The sequence below is a fragment of the Oncorhynchus gorbuscha genome, linkage group LG15 (genome assembly GCF_021184085.1).
Source record: "Oncorhynchus gorbuscha isolate QuinsamMale2020 ecotype Even-year linkage group LG15, OgorEven_v1.0, whole genome shotgun sequence".
Classification (NCBI taxonomy): domain Eukaryota; kingdom Metazoa; phylum Chordata; class Actinopteri; order Salmoniformes; family Salmonidae; genus Oncorhynchus; species Oncorhynchus gorbuscha.
Genome location: NC_060187.1, coordinates 3,064,659 through 3,083,678, shown reverse-complemented (window position 1 = coordinate 3,083,678; position 19,020 = coordinate 3,064,659). Strand labels below are relative to the sequence as shown.

At 52.2% G+C, this 19,020-nt stretch overlaps 1 pseudogene; it reads left to right on the top strand.

Annotated features, from left to right (window-relative positions):
- Nucleotides 1–1,547: 1,547 nt before the first annotated feature.
- On the top strand, nt 1,548–17,734 carry LOC123996445 (annotated as a pseudogene).
- Nucleotides 17,735–19,020: the final 1,286 nt, after the last annotated feature.

Below are 19,020 nucleotides of genomic sequence, written 5' to 3'. Positions count from 1 at the left end.
ACTAGTTGAGTATCTGGAGCATCAGCATTTGTGGGTTTGATTACAGACTCAAAATGGCCAGAAACAAAGACCTTTATTTTGAAACCCGTCAGTCTATTCTTGTTCTGAGAAATGAAGGCTATTCCATGCGAGAAATTGCCAAGAAACTGAAGATCTCGTACAACGCTGTGCACTACTCCCTTCACAGAAATGCGCGAACTGGCTCTAACCAGAATAGAAAGAGGAGTGGGAGGCCCTGGTGCACAACTGAGCAAGAGGACAAGTACATTAGAGTGTCCAGTTTGAGAAACAGATGCCTCACAAGTCCTCAACTGGCAGCTTCATTAAATAGTACCCTGCAAAACACCAGTCCCAACGTCAACAGTGAAGAGGTGACTCAGGGATGCTGGCCTTCTAGGCAGAGTTCGCAAAGAAAAAGCCTTATCTCAGACTGACCAATAAAAATAAAAGATTAAAACAGGCAATCGAACCCAGACACTGGACAGAGGAACTCTGCCAAGAAGGTCAGCATTCCCAGAGTCGCCTCTTCACTGTTGACGTTGAGACTGGACAGAAGAACTCTGCCTAGAAGGCCAGCATCCCGGAGTCGCGGAGTCGCCTCTTCACTGTTGACGTTGAGACTGGACAGAAGAACTCTGCCTAGAAGGCCAGCATCCCGGAGTCGCGGAGTCGCCTCTTCACTGTTGACGTTGAGACTGGACAGAAGAACTCTGCCTAGAAGGCCAGCATCCCGGAGTCGCCTCTTCACTGTTGACGTTGAGACTTGTGTCTCAGGATAATTTGTTTCTCGATTAAACAAACAGCTCTGCTTGGCATGGCAATATCGACAAAATACACAATTTCTACCCTCTTTGCATCAAATGCTGCTGGGACAAGTTGATTTTAAACATTTTCATGGTGACAGCACTTCAAATAATGGTGCCAATAAAGTCCAGTAGTTGTGCTTGTTGAGAATATACTTTTGTTATTCCTCATCCTTCTCATGATTATTCTGTTTCTTCACGATTTGTTGACAAATACTTCAGCCTACTCACTGTGGTTGTTTATTTAAAATGACAATAATAAGTTATAGTGGTGTAACCGCAGGCTGCAGATTTGTTCAAACATAAAAACCTTTTATTTTCTCTCATCTAGTTGTGAAAAAAAGATTGGATATATATTACCATATTACCACACCTACCTTTGATTATTTCTATTCCATATTCATAAAACATAAAAACCTTATTTACATAAGTATTCAGACCCTTTGCTATGAGACTTGAAATTGAGCTCAGGTGCATCCTGTTTCCATTGATCATCCTTGAGATGTTTCTACAACTTGATTGGAGTCCACCTGTGGTAAATGCAATTGCTTGGACATGATTTGGAAAGGCCTGTATATGTAAGGTCCCACAGTTGACAGTAACCAAGCCATGACGTCGGTTATCAACGGAGAGGTATATTTTCTGGGTGATTTAAATAGTGACTGGCTTTCATCAAGCAGCCCACCAAGGGAGCAAGCAATGCAGTCTGGCGCCTATGTACCACCACCACCACCACCACCATCACCATCATCACCACCACCACCATCACCACCACCACCATCATCATCACCACCATCACCATCACCACCATCATCACCAACACCATCATCACCACCATCACCACCACCATCATCACCACCACCACCATCACCATCATCACCACCACCATCATCATCACCACCATCACCACCACCACCATCACCACCATCATCACCACCACCATCATCATCACCACCATCATCACCACCATCACCACCATCATCACCACCATCACCATCACCACTATCACCACCACCATCATCACCACCACCATCGTCATCACCATCACCACCATCACCACCACCATCATCACCATCATCACCACCACCATCATCATCACCACCATCACCACCACCATCACCACCATCATCACCACCACCATCATCATCACCACCATCATCACCACCATCACCATCACCACCATCATCACCACCATCACCACTATCACCACCACCATCATCACCATTGTCATCACCATCACCACCATCACCACCACCACGATCACCACCATCAGCAACCACCACCATCATCACCATCATCACCACCACTATCATCATCATCACCACTACCATCACCACCATCATCATCATGACCACCATCATCACCACCACCACCACCACCATCACCACCACCATCATCACCACCATCACCACCATCATCACCACCACCATCATCATCACCACCATCATCATCATCACCACCACCATCATCATCACCACCACCACCATCACCACCACCATCACCACCATCATCACCACCATCACCACTATCACCACCACCATCATCACCATTGTCATCACCACCATCACCACCACCACGATCACCACCATCAGCAACCACCACCATCATCATCACCACCATCATCACCATCATCACCACCACTATCGTCATCATCACCACTACCATCACCACCATCATCATCATCACCACCATCATCACCACCACCACCATCACCACCACCATCATCACCACCATCACCACCATCATCACCACCACCATCATCATCACCATCATCACCACCACCATCATCATCATCACCACCATCACCACCATCATCATCACCACCACCACCATCACCACCACCATCACCACCATCATCATCACCACCACCACCACCATCATCACCACCACCATCATCACCACCACCACCAACACCGCCATCACCACCTTCACCACCATCACCACCACCACCATCATCATCACCACCACCATCATCACCACCACCATCACCACCACCATCACCACCACCACCATCACCACCACCGGCATCACCACCTTCACCACCACCACCACCATCACCACCGCCACCATCACCACCACCACCATCACCACCACCATCACCACCTTCACCACCACCATCACCACCGCCACCATCATCATCGCCACCACCATCACCACCACCATCATCACCACCATCATCACCACCACCATCAACAGCACCACCACCATCATCATCACCACCACCACCATCACCACCACCATCATAATCACCACCATCACCACCATCACCACCACCACCATCATCACCACCATCATCATCACCACCATCATCACCACCATCACCACTATCACCACCACCATCATCATCATCACCACTACCATCACCACCACCATCACCACCATCATCATCACCACTACCATCATCACCATCATCACCACCATCACCATCATCACCACCACCATCATCATCACCACCACCATCATCACCGCCACCACCATCACCACCACCATCATCACCACCATCACCACCACCATCATCACCACCACCACCATCACCACCGCCATCATCACCACCACCACCATCATCACCACCATCACCACCACCATCACCACCACCATCATCACTACCACCATCACCACCATCATCACCACCACCATCATCACCACCATCATCATCATCACCATCATCACCACCATCATCACCACCTTCACCACCAACATCACCACCATCATCACCACCTTTACCACCACCACCATCATCATCATCATCACCACCACCACCATCATCACCACCATCATCACCACCACCATCATCATCACCACCACCACCACCACCATCACCACCATCACCACCACCATCATCATCACCACCATCATCACCACTATCACCACCACCATCATCATCATCACCACTACCATCACCACCATCATCATCATCATCATCACCACCATCACCATCATCACCACCACCATCATCATCATCACCACCACCATCACCACCACCACCATCACCACCGCCATCACCACTATCACCACCACCATCATCACCACCACCATCACCACCACCAACATAATCGCCACCATCACCACCGCCACCATCATCATCACCACCACCACCATCATCACCGCCACCACCACCACCATCACCACCACCATCATCACCACCACCAACATCATCACCACCATCATCACCACTACCATCATCACCACCACCACCATCATCACGACCACCATCATCACCACTACCATCATCACCACCACCATCACCACCACCACCATCACCACCACCATCATCACCACCACCAACATCATCACCACCATCATCACGACCACCATCATCACCACTACCATCATCACCACCATCATCACGACCACCATCATCACCACTACCATCATCACCACCACCACCATCATCACCACTACCATCATCACCACCATCATCACGACCACCATCATCACCACTACCATCATCACCGCCACCACCATCATCACCACCACCACCATCATCACCACCATCACCACCACCATCATCACCACCACCATCACCACCACCACCAACATAATCGCCACCATCACCACCGCCACCATCATCATCACCACCACCATCTTCATCACCACCACCACCACCATCATCACCACCACCACCATCATCACCACCATCACCACCATCATCATCACCATCACCACCGCCATCACCACTATCACCACCACCACCATCGTCACCACCACCATCATCACCACCATCACCACCATCATCATCATCACCACCACCATCACCACCACCACCATCACCACCGCCATCACCACCATCACCACCACCATCATCACCATCATCACCACCATCACCACCATCATCATCACCACCACCATCACCACCATCACCACCGCCATCACCACTATCACCACCACCATCATCACCACCACCACCACCATCACCACCACCACCAACATAATCACCACCATCACCACCACCACCATCATCATCACCACCACCATCATCACCGCCACCACCATCACCACCACCATCATCACCACCATCACCACCACCATCATCACCACCACCACCATCACCACCACCATCATCACCACCACCACCATCATCACCACCATCACCACCACCATCACCACCACCATCATCACTACCACCATCACCACCATCATCACCACCACCATCATCACCACCATCATCATCATCACCATCATCACCACCATCATCACCACCTTCACCACCAACATCACCACCATCATCACCACCTTTACCACCACCACCATCATCATCATCATCATCACCACCACCATCATCACCACCATCATCACCACCACCATCATCATCACCACCACCACCATCACCACCATCACCACCACCATCATCATCACCACCATCATCACCACTATCACCACCACCATCATCATCATCACCACTACCATCACCACCATCATCATCACCACCATCACCATCATCACCACCACCATCATCATCATCACCACCACCATCACCACCACCACCATCACCACCGCCATCACCACTATCACCACCACCATCATCACCACCACCACCACCATCACCACCACCACCACCACCAACATAATCGCCACCATCACCACCACCGCCACCATCATCATCACCACCACCATCATCATCACCACCACCATCATCACCGCCACCACCACCACCATCACCACCACCATCATCACCACCACCAACATCATCACCACCATCATCACCACTACCATCATCACCACCACCACCATCATCACGACCACCATCATCACCACTACCATCATCACCACCACCATCATCACCACCACCATCATCACCACCACCAACATCACGACAACCATCATCACCACTACCACCACCATCACCACCACCATCATCACCACCACCAACATCATCACCACCATCATCACCACTACCATCATCACCACCACCACCATCATCACGTCATCACCACTACCATCATCACCACCACCATCATCACCACCACCATCATCACCACCACCAACATCACGACAACCATCATCACCACTACCATCACCATCATCACCACCATCCCACCACCACCATCACCACCACCATCATCACCACCACCATCACCACCATCATCATCACCACTACCATCATCACCACCACCACCATCACCACCACCATCATCACCACCATCATCACCACCACCATCATCACCACCACCACCATCATCACCACCACCACCATCATCACCACCATCACCACCACCACCATCACCACCATCATCACCACCACCATCATCACCACCATCACCACCATCATCATCATCATCACCACCACCACCATCACCACTATCACCACCACCACCATCACCACCATCGTCACCACCACCATCATCACCACCATCACCATCATCATCATCATCATCACCACCACCATCACCACCACCACCATCACCACCGCCATCACCACCATCACCACCACCATCATCACCACCATCATCATCATCACCACCACCATCACCACTATCACCACCACCATCATCACCACCACCACCACCATCACCACCACCACCAACATAATCGCCACCATCACCACCATCACCACCGCCACCATCATCATCACCACCACCATCTTCATCACCACCACCACCACCATCATCACCGCCACCACCACCATCACCACCATCACCACCACCATCATCACCACCACCAACATCATCACCACCATCATCACGACCACCATCATCACCACCCATCATCACCACCATCATCACACCACCATCATCACCACTACCATCATCACCACCACCACCATCATCACCACTACCATCATCACCACCATCACCGACCACCATCATCACCACTACCATCATCACCACCACCATCATCACCACCACCACCATCATCACCACCACCATCATCACCACCACCATCACCACCACCACCAACATAATCACCACCATCACCACCGCCACCATCATCACCACCACCATCTTCATCACCACCACCACCACCATCATCACCACCACCACCATCATCACCACCATCACCACCATCATCATCACCATCACCACCACCACCATCACCACCACCATCACCACTATCACCACCACCACCATCACCACCACCATCATCACCACCATCACCACCATCATCATCATCACCACCATCACCACCACCACCATCACCACCGCCATCACCACCATCACCACCACCATCATCACCACCACCATCATCACCACCATCACCACCATCATCATCATCATCACCACCACCATCACCACCATCACCACCATCATCACCACTATCACCACCACCATCATCACCACCACCACCACCATCACCACCACCACCAACATAATCACCACCATCACCACCATCACCACCACCACCATCATCATCACCACCACCATCATCACACCACCATCATCACCACCATCACCACCACCATCATCACCACCCACCATCACCACCACCATCATCACCACCACCACCATCATCACCACCATCACCATCACCACCACCATCATCACTACCATCATCACCACCACCATCATCACCACCATCATCATCATCACCATCATCACCACCATCATCACCACCTTCACCACCAACATCACCACCATCATCACCACCTTTACCACCACCACCATCATCATCACCACCACCACCATCATCACCACCATCATCACCACCACCATCATCATCACCACCACCACCATCACCACCATCACCACCACCATCATCATCACCACCATCATCACCACTCACCACCACCATCATCATCATCACCACTACCATCACCACCATCATCATCATCATCACCACCATCACCATCATCACCACCACCATCATCATCATCACCACCACCATCACCACCACCACCATCACCACCGCCATCACCACTATCACCACCACCATCATCACCACCACCACCACCATCACCACCACCACCACCACCAACATAATCACCATCACCACCACCATCATCATCACCACCACCATCATCATCACCACCACCACCATCATCACCGCCACCACCACCACCATCACCACCACCATCATCACCACCACCAACATCATCACCACCATCATCACCACTCCATCATCACCACCACCATCATCACACCATCATCACCACTACCATCATCACCACCACCATCATCACCACCACCATCATCACCACCACCAACATCACGACAACCATCATCACCACTACCATCACCATCATCACCACCATCCCACCACCACCATCACCACCACCATCATCACCACCACCATCACCACCATCATCATCACCACTACCATCATCACCGCCACCACCATCACCACCACCATCATCACCACCATCACCACCACCATCATCACCACCACCACCATCATCACCACCACCACCATCATCACCACCATCACCACCACCATCACCACCACCACCATCACCACCATCATCACCACCACCATCATCACCACCATCACCACCATCATCATCATCACCACCACCACCATCACCACCGCCATCACCACTATCACCACCACCACCATCACCACCATCGTCACCACCACCATCATCACCACCATCACCACCATCATCATCATCATCACCACCACCACCATCACCACCACCACCATCACCACCGCCATCACCACCACCATCATCACCACCATCATCATCATCACCACCACCATCACCACCATCACCACTATCACCACCACCATCATCACCACCACCACCACCATCACCACCACCACCAACATAATCGCCACCATCACCACCATCACCACCGCCACCATCATCATCACCACCACCATCTTCATCACCACCACCACCACCATCATCACCGCCACCACCACCATCACCACCACCACCATCACCACCACCATCATCACCACCACCAACATCATCACCACCATCATCACGACCACCATCATCACCACTACCATCATCACCACCATCATCACGACCACCATCATCACCACTACCATCATCACCACCACCACCATCATCACCACTACCATCATCACCACCATCATCACGACCACCATCATCACCACTACCATCATCACCGCCACCACCATCATCACCACCACCACCATCATCACCACCATCACCACCACCATCATCACCACCACCATCACCACCACCACCAACATAATCGCCACCATCACCACCGCCACCATCATCATCACCACCACCATCTTCATCACCACCACCACCACCATCATCACCACCACCATCACCACCACCACCATCACCACCACCATCATCACCACCACCAACATCATCACCACCATCATCACCACTACCATCATCACGACCACCATCATCACCACTACCATCATCATCACCACCACCATCATCACCACCACCACCATCATCACCACCACCACCATCATCACCACCATCACCACCACCATCATCACCACCACCACCATCACCATCATCACCACCACCATCATCATCACCACCACCACCATCACCACCATCATCACCACCACCATCATCATCACCACCATCATCACCACCATCACCACCATCATCACCACCATCACCATCACCACTATCACCACCACCATCATCACCACCACCATCGTCATCACCATCACCACCATCACCACCACCATCATCACCATCATCACCACCACCATCATCATCACCACCATCACCACCACCATCACCACCATCATCACCACCACCATCATCATCACCACCATCATCACCACCATCACCACCATCATCACCACCATCACCACTATCACCACCACCATCATCACCATTGTCATCACCATCACCACCATCACCACCACCACGATCACCACCATCAGCAACCACCACCATCATCATCACCACCATCATCACCATCATCACCACCACTATCATCATCATCACCACTACCATCACCACCATCATCATCATGACCACCATCATCACCACCACCACCACCACCATCACCACCACCATCATCACCACCATCACCACCATCATCACCACCACCATCATCATCACCACCATCATCATCATCACCACCACCATCACCACCATCATCATCACCACCACCACCATCACCACCACCATCACCACCATCATCACCACCATCACCACTATCACCACCACCATCATCACCATTGTCATCACCATCACCACCACCACGATCACCACCATCAGCAACCACCACCATCATCATCACCACCATCATCACCATCATCACCACCACTATCGTCATCATCACCACTACCATCACCACCATCATCATCATCACCACCATCATCACCACCACCACCATCACCACCACCATCATCACCACCATCACCACCATCATCACCACCACCATCATCATCACCATCATCACCACCACCATCATCATCATCACCACCACCATCACCACCATCATCATCACCACCACCACCACCACCATCACCACCATCATCATCACCACCACCACCACCATCATCACCACCACCATCATCACCACCACCACCAACACCGCCATCACCACCTTCACCACCATCACCACCACCACCATCATCATCACCACCACCATCATCACCACCACCATCACCACCACCGGCATCACCACCACCACCATCACCACCACCGGCATCACCACCTTCACCACCACCACCACCATCACCACAGCCACCATCACCACCACCACCATCACCACCACCACCACCATCACCACCTTCACCACCACCATCACCACCGCCACCATCATCATCGCCACCACCACCATCACCACCACCATCATCACCACCACCACCATCATCACCACCACCATCAACAGCACCACCACCATCATCATCACCACCACCACCATCACCACCACCATCATAATCACCACCATCACCACCATCACCACCACCACCATCATCACCACCATCATCATCACCACCATCATCACCACCATCACCACTATCACCACCACCATCATCATCATCACCACTACCATCACCACCACCATCACCACCATCATCATCACCACTACCATCATCACCATCATCACCACCATCACCATCATCACCACCACCATCATCATCACCACCACCATCATCACCGCCACCACCATCACCACCACCATCATCACCACCATCACCACCACCATCATCACCACCACCACCATCACCACCGCCATCATCACCACCACCACCATCATCACCACCATCACCACCACCATCACCACCACCATCATCACTACCACCATCACCACCATCATCACCACCACCATCATCACCACCATCATCATCATCACCATCATCACCACCATCATCACCACCTTCACCACCAACATCACCACCATCATCACCACCTTTACCACCACCACCATCATCATCACCACCACCACCATCATCACCACCATCATCACCACCACCATCATCATCACCACCACCACCACCATCACCACCATCACCACCACCATCATCATCACCACCATCATCACCACTATCACCACCACCATCATCATCATCACCACTACCATCACCACCATCATCATCATCATCACCACCATCACCATCATCACCACCACCATCATCATCATCACCACCACCATCACCACCACCACCATCACCACCGCCATCACCACTATCACCACCACCATCATCACCACCACCATCACCACCACCAACATAATCGCCACCATCACCACCGCCACCATCATCATCACCACCACCACCATCATCACCGCCACCACCACCACCATCACCACCACCATCATCACCACCACCAACATCATCACCACCATCATCACCACTACCATCATCACCACCACCACCATCATCACGACCACCATCATCACCACTACCATCATCACCACCACCATCACCACCACCACCATCACCACCACCATCATCACCACCACCAACATCATCACCACCATCATCACGACCACCATCATCACCACTACCATCATCACCACCATCATCACACCACCATCATCACCACTACCATCATCACCACCACCACCATCATCACCACTACCATCATCACCACCATCATCACGACCACCATCATCACCACTACCATCATCACCGCCACCACCATCATCACCACCACCACCACCATCATCACCACCATCACCACCACCATCATCACCACCACCATCACCACCACCACCAACATAATCGCCACCATCACCACCACCATCATCATCACCACCACCATCTTCATCACCACCACCACCACCATCATCACCACCACCACCATCATCACCACCATCACCACCATCATCATCACCATCACCACCATCACCACTATCACCACCACCACCATCGTCACCACCACCATCATCACCACCATCACCACCATCATCATCATCACCACCACCATCACCACCACCACCATCACCACCATCACCACCATCACCACCACCATCATCACCATCATCACCACCATCACCACCATCATCATCACCACCACCATCACCACCATCACCACCATCACCACTATCACCACCACCATCATCACCACCACCACCACCACCACCACCAACATAATCACCACCATCACCACCACCACCATCATCATCACCACCACCATCATCACCGCCACCACCATCACCACCACCATCATCACCACCATCACCACCACCATCATCACCACCACCACCATCACCACCACCATCATCACCACCACCACCATCATCACCACCATCACCACCACCATCACCACCACCATCATCACTACCACCATCACCACCATCATCACCACCACCATCATCACCACCATCATCATCATCACCATCATCACCACCATCATCACCACCTTCACCACCAACATCACCACCATCATCACCACCTTTACCACCACCACCATCATCATCATCATCATCACCACCACCATCATCACCACCACCATCACCACCACCATCACCACCATCATCATCACCACCACCACCACCATCATCACCACCACCATCATCACCACCACCACCAACACCGCCATCACCACCTTCACCACCATCACCACCACCACCATCATCATCACCACCACCATCATCACCACCACCATCACCACCACCGGCATCACCACCACCACCATCACCACCACCGGCATCACCACCTTCACCACCACCATCACCACCGCCACCATCACCACCACCACCATCACCACCACCACCACCATCACCACCTTCACCACCACCATCACCACCGCCACCATCATCATCGCCACCACCACCATCACCACCACCATCATCACCACCATCACCACCACCATCATCACCACCACCATCAACAGCACCACCACCATCATCATCACCACCACCACCATCACCACCACCATCATAATCACCACCATCACCACCATCACCACCACCACCATCATCACCACCATCATCATCACCACCATCATCACCACCATCACCACTATCACCACCACCATCATCATCATCACCACTACCATCACCACCACCATCACCACCATCATCATCACCACTACCATCATCACCATCATCACCACCATCACCATCATCACCACCACCATCATCATCACCACCACCATCATCACCGCCACCACCATCACCACCACCATCATCACCACCATCACCACCACCATCATCACCACCACCATCACCACCACCACCATCATCACCACCATCACCACCACCATCACCACCACCATCATCACTACCACCATCACCACCATCATCACCACCACCATCATCACCACCATCATCATCATCACCATCATCACCACCATCATCACCACCTTCACCACCAACATCACCACCATCATCACCACCTTTACCACCACCACCATCATCATCATCATCACCACCACCACCATCATCACCACCATCATCACCACCACCATCATCATCACCACCACCACCACCACCATCACCACCACCATCATCATCACCACCATCATCACCACTATCACCACCACCATCATCATCATCACCACTACCATCACCACCATCATCATCATCATCACCACCATCACATCATCACCACCACCATCATCATCATCACCACCACCATCACCACCACCACCATCACCACCATCACCACTATCACCACCACCATCATCACCACCACCATCACCACCACCAACATAATCAACCATCACCACCGCCACCATCATCATCACCACCACCACCATCATCACCGCCACCACCATCACCACCACCATCATCACCACCACCAACATCATCACCACCATCATCACCACTACCATCATCACCACCACCACCATCATCACGACCACCATCATCACCACTACCATCATCACCACCACCATCACCACCACCACCATCACCACCACCATCATCACCACCACCAACATCATCACCACCATCATCACGACCACCATCATCACCACTACCATCATCACCACCATCATCACGACCACCATCATCACCACTACCATCATCACCACCACCACCATCATCACCACTACCATCATCACCACCATCATCACCACCACCATCATCACCACTACCATCATCACCACCACCATCATCACCACCACCACCATCATCACCACCATCACCACCACCATCATCACCACCACCATCACCACCACCACCAACATAATCGCCACCATCACCATCATCATCACCACCACCATCTTCATCACCACCACCACCACCATCATCACCACCACCACCATCATCACCACCATCACCACCATCATCATCACCATCACCACCGCCATCACCACTATCACCACCACCACCATCGTCACCACCACCATCATCACCACCATCACCACCATCATCATCATCACCACCACCATCACCACCACCACCATCACCACCGCCATCACCACCATCACCACCACCATCATCACCATCATCACCACCATCACCACCATCATCATCACCACCACCATCACCACCATCACCACCGCCATCACCACTATCACCACCACCATCATCACCACCACCACCACCACATCACCACCACCACCAACATAATCACCACCATCACCACCACCACCATCATCATCACCACCACCATCATCACCACCACCATCACCACCACCATCATCACCACCATCACCACCACCATCATCACCACCACCACCATCACCACCACCATCATCACCACCACCACCATCATCACCACCATCACCACCACCATCACCACCACCATCATCACTACCACCATCACCACCATCATCACCACCACCATCATCACCACCATCATCATCATCACCATCATCACCACCATCATCACCACCATCACCACCACCATCATAATCACCACCATCACCACCATCACCACCACCACCATCATCACCACCATCATCATCACCACCATCATCACCACCATCACCACTATCACCACCACCATCATCATCATCACCACTACCATCACCACCACCATCACCACCATCATCATCACCACTACCATCATCACCATCATCACCACCATCACCATCATCACCACCACCATCATCATCACCACCACCATCATCACCACCACCATCACCACCACCATCATCACCACCATCACCACCACCATCATCACCACCACCATCACCACCACCACCATCATCACCACCATCACCACCACCATCACCACCACCATCATCACTACCACCATCACCACCATCATCACCACCACCATCATCACCACCATCATCATCATCACCATCATCACCACCATCATCACCACCTTCACCACCAACATCACCACCATCATCACCACCTTTACCACCACCACCATCATCATCATCATCACCACCACCACCATCATCACCACCATCATCACCACCACCATCATCATCACCACCACCACCACCACCATCACCACCATCACCACCACCATCATCATCACCACCATCATCACCACTATCACCACCACCATCATCATCATCACCACTACCATCACCACCATCATCATCATCATCACCACCATCACATCATCACCACCACCATCATCATCATCACCACCACCATCACCACCACCACCATCACCACCGCCATCACCACTATCACCACCACCATCATCACCACCACCATCACCACCACCAACATAATCACCACCATCACCACCACCACCATCATCACCCACCACCACCATCATCACCGCCACCACCACCACCATCACCACCACCATCATCACCACCACCAACATCATCACCACCATCATCACCACTACCATCATCACCACCACCACCATCATCCACCACCATCATCACCACTACCATCATCACCACCACCATCACCACCACCACCATCACCACCACCATCATCACCACCACCAACATCATCACACCATCATCACCACCATCATCACCACTACCATCATCACCACCATCATCACGACCACCATCATCACCACTACCATCATCACCACCACCACCATCATCACCACTACCATCATCATCACCATCATCGACCACCATCATCCACTACCATCATCACTGCCACCACCATCATCACCACCACCATCATCATCACCACCATCATCATCCACCATCATCACCACCACCATCACCACCACCACCAACATAATCGCCACCATCACCACCACCATCATCACCACCACCATCTTCATCACCACCACCACCACCATCACCACCACCACCATCATCACCACCATCACACCATCATCATCACCATCACCACCGCCATCACCACTATCACCACCACCACCATCCACCACCATCATCACCACCATCACCACCATCATCATCATCACCACCACCATCACCACCACCACCATCACCACCATCACCACCATCACCACCATCATCACCATCATCACCACCATCATCCATCATCATCACCACCACCATCACCACCATCACCACCGCCATCACCACTATCACCACCACCATCATCACCACCACCACCACCATCACCACCACCACCAACATAATCACCACCATCACCACCACCACCATCATCATCACCACCACCATCATCACCACCACCATCACCACCACCATCATCACCACCATCACCACCACCATCATCACCACCACCACCATCACCACCACCATCATCACCACCACCACCATCATCACCACCATCACCACCACCATCACCACCACCATCATCACTACCACCATCACCACCATCATCACCACCACCATCATCACCACCATCATCATCATCACCATCATCACCACCATCATCACCACCTTCACCACCAACATCACCCTTTACCACCACCACCATCATCATCATCATCACCACCACCATCATCACCACCATCATCACCACCACCATCATCATCACCACCACCATCACCACCACCATCATCATCATCACCACCATCATCACACCACCATCATCATCATCACCACTACCATCACCACCATCATCATCACCACCATCACCATCATCACCACCACCATCATCATCATCACCACCACCATCACCACCACCACCATCACCACCGCCATCACCACTCACCACCACCATCATCACCACCACCACCACCATCACCACACCACCACACCACCACCATCATCACCACCACCACCATCATCACCACCATCACCACCATCATCACCATCACCACCATCACCACCATCACCACCACCATCATCACCACCATCACCACCATCACCACCACCACCAACATAACCACCATCACCACCATCACCACCATCATCATCACCACCACCATCACCACCACCACCATCACCACCGCCATCACCACCATCACCACCACCATCATCACCATCATCACCACCATCACCACCATCATCATCACCACCACCATCACCACCATCACCACCGCCATCACCACTATCACCACCACCATCATCACCACCACCACCACCATCACCACCACCACCAACATAATCACCACCATCACCACCACCACCATCATCATCACCACCACCATCATCACCGCCACCACCATCACCACCACCATCATCACCACCATCACCACCACCATCATCACCACCACCACCATCACCACCACCATCATCACCACCACCACCATCATCACCACCATCACCACCACCATCACCACCACCATCATCACTACCACCATCACCACCATCATCACCACCACCATCATCACCACCATCATCATCATCACCATCATCACCACCATCATCACCACCTTCACCACCAACATCACCACCATCATCACCACCTTTACCACCACCACCATCATCATCATCATCACCACCACCATCATCACCACCATCATCACCACCACCATCATCATCACCACCACCACCATCACCACCACCATCATCATCATCACCACCATCATCACCACTATCACCACCACCATCATCATCATCACCACTACCATCACCACCATCATCATCACCACCATCACCATCATCACCACCACCATCATCATCATCACCACCACCATCACCACCACCACCATCACCACCGCCATCACCACTATCACCACCACCATCATCACCACCACCACCACCATCACCACCACCACCACCACCAACATAATCGCCACCATCACCACCACCGCCACCATCATCATCACCACCACCATCATCATCACCACCACCACCATCATCACCGCCACCACCACCACCATCACCACCACCATCATCACCACCACCAACATCATCACCACCATCATCACCACTACCATCATCACCACCACCACCATCATCACGACCACCATCATCACCACTACCATCATCACCACCACCATCATCACCACCACCATCATCACCACCACCAACATCACGACAACCATCATCACCACTACCACCACCATCACCACCACCATCATCACCACCACCAACATCATCACCACCATCATCACCACTACCATCATCACCACCACCACCATCATCACGACCACCATCATCACCACTACCATCATCACCACCACCATCATCACCACCACCATCATCACCACCACCAACATCACGACAACCATCATCACCACTACCATCACCATCATCACCACCATCCCACCACCACCATCACCACCACCATCATCACCACCACCATCACCACCATCATCATCACCACTACCATCATCACCGCCACCACCATCACCACCACCATCATCACCACCATCATCACCACCACCATCATCACCACCACCACCATCATCACCACCACCACCATCATCACCACCATCACCACCACCACCATCACCACCATCATCACCACCACCATCATCACCACCATCACCACCATCATCATCATCATCACCACCACCACCATCACCACCGCCATCACCACTATCACCACCACCACCATCACCACCATCGTCACCACCACCATCATCACCACCATCACCATCATCATCATCATCATCACCACCACCACCACCATCACCACCGCCATCACCACCATCACCACCACCA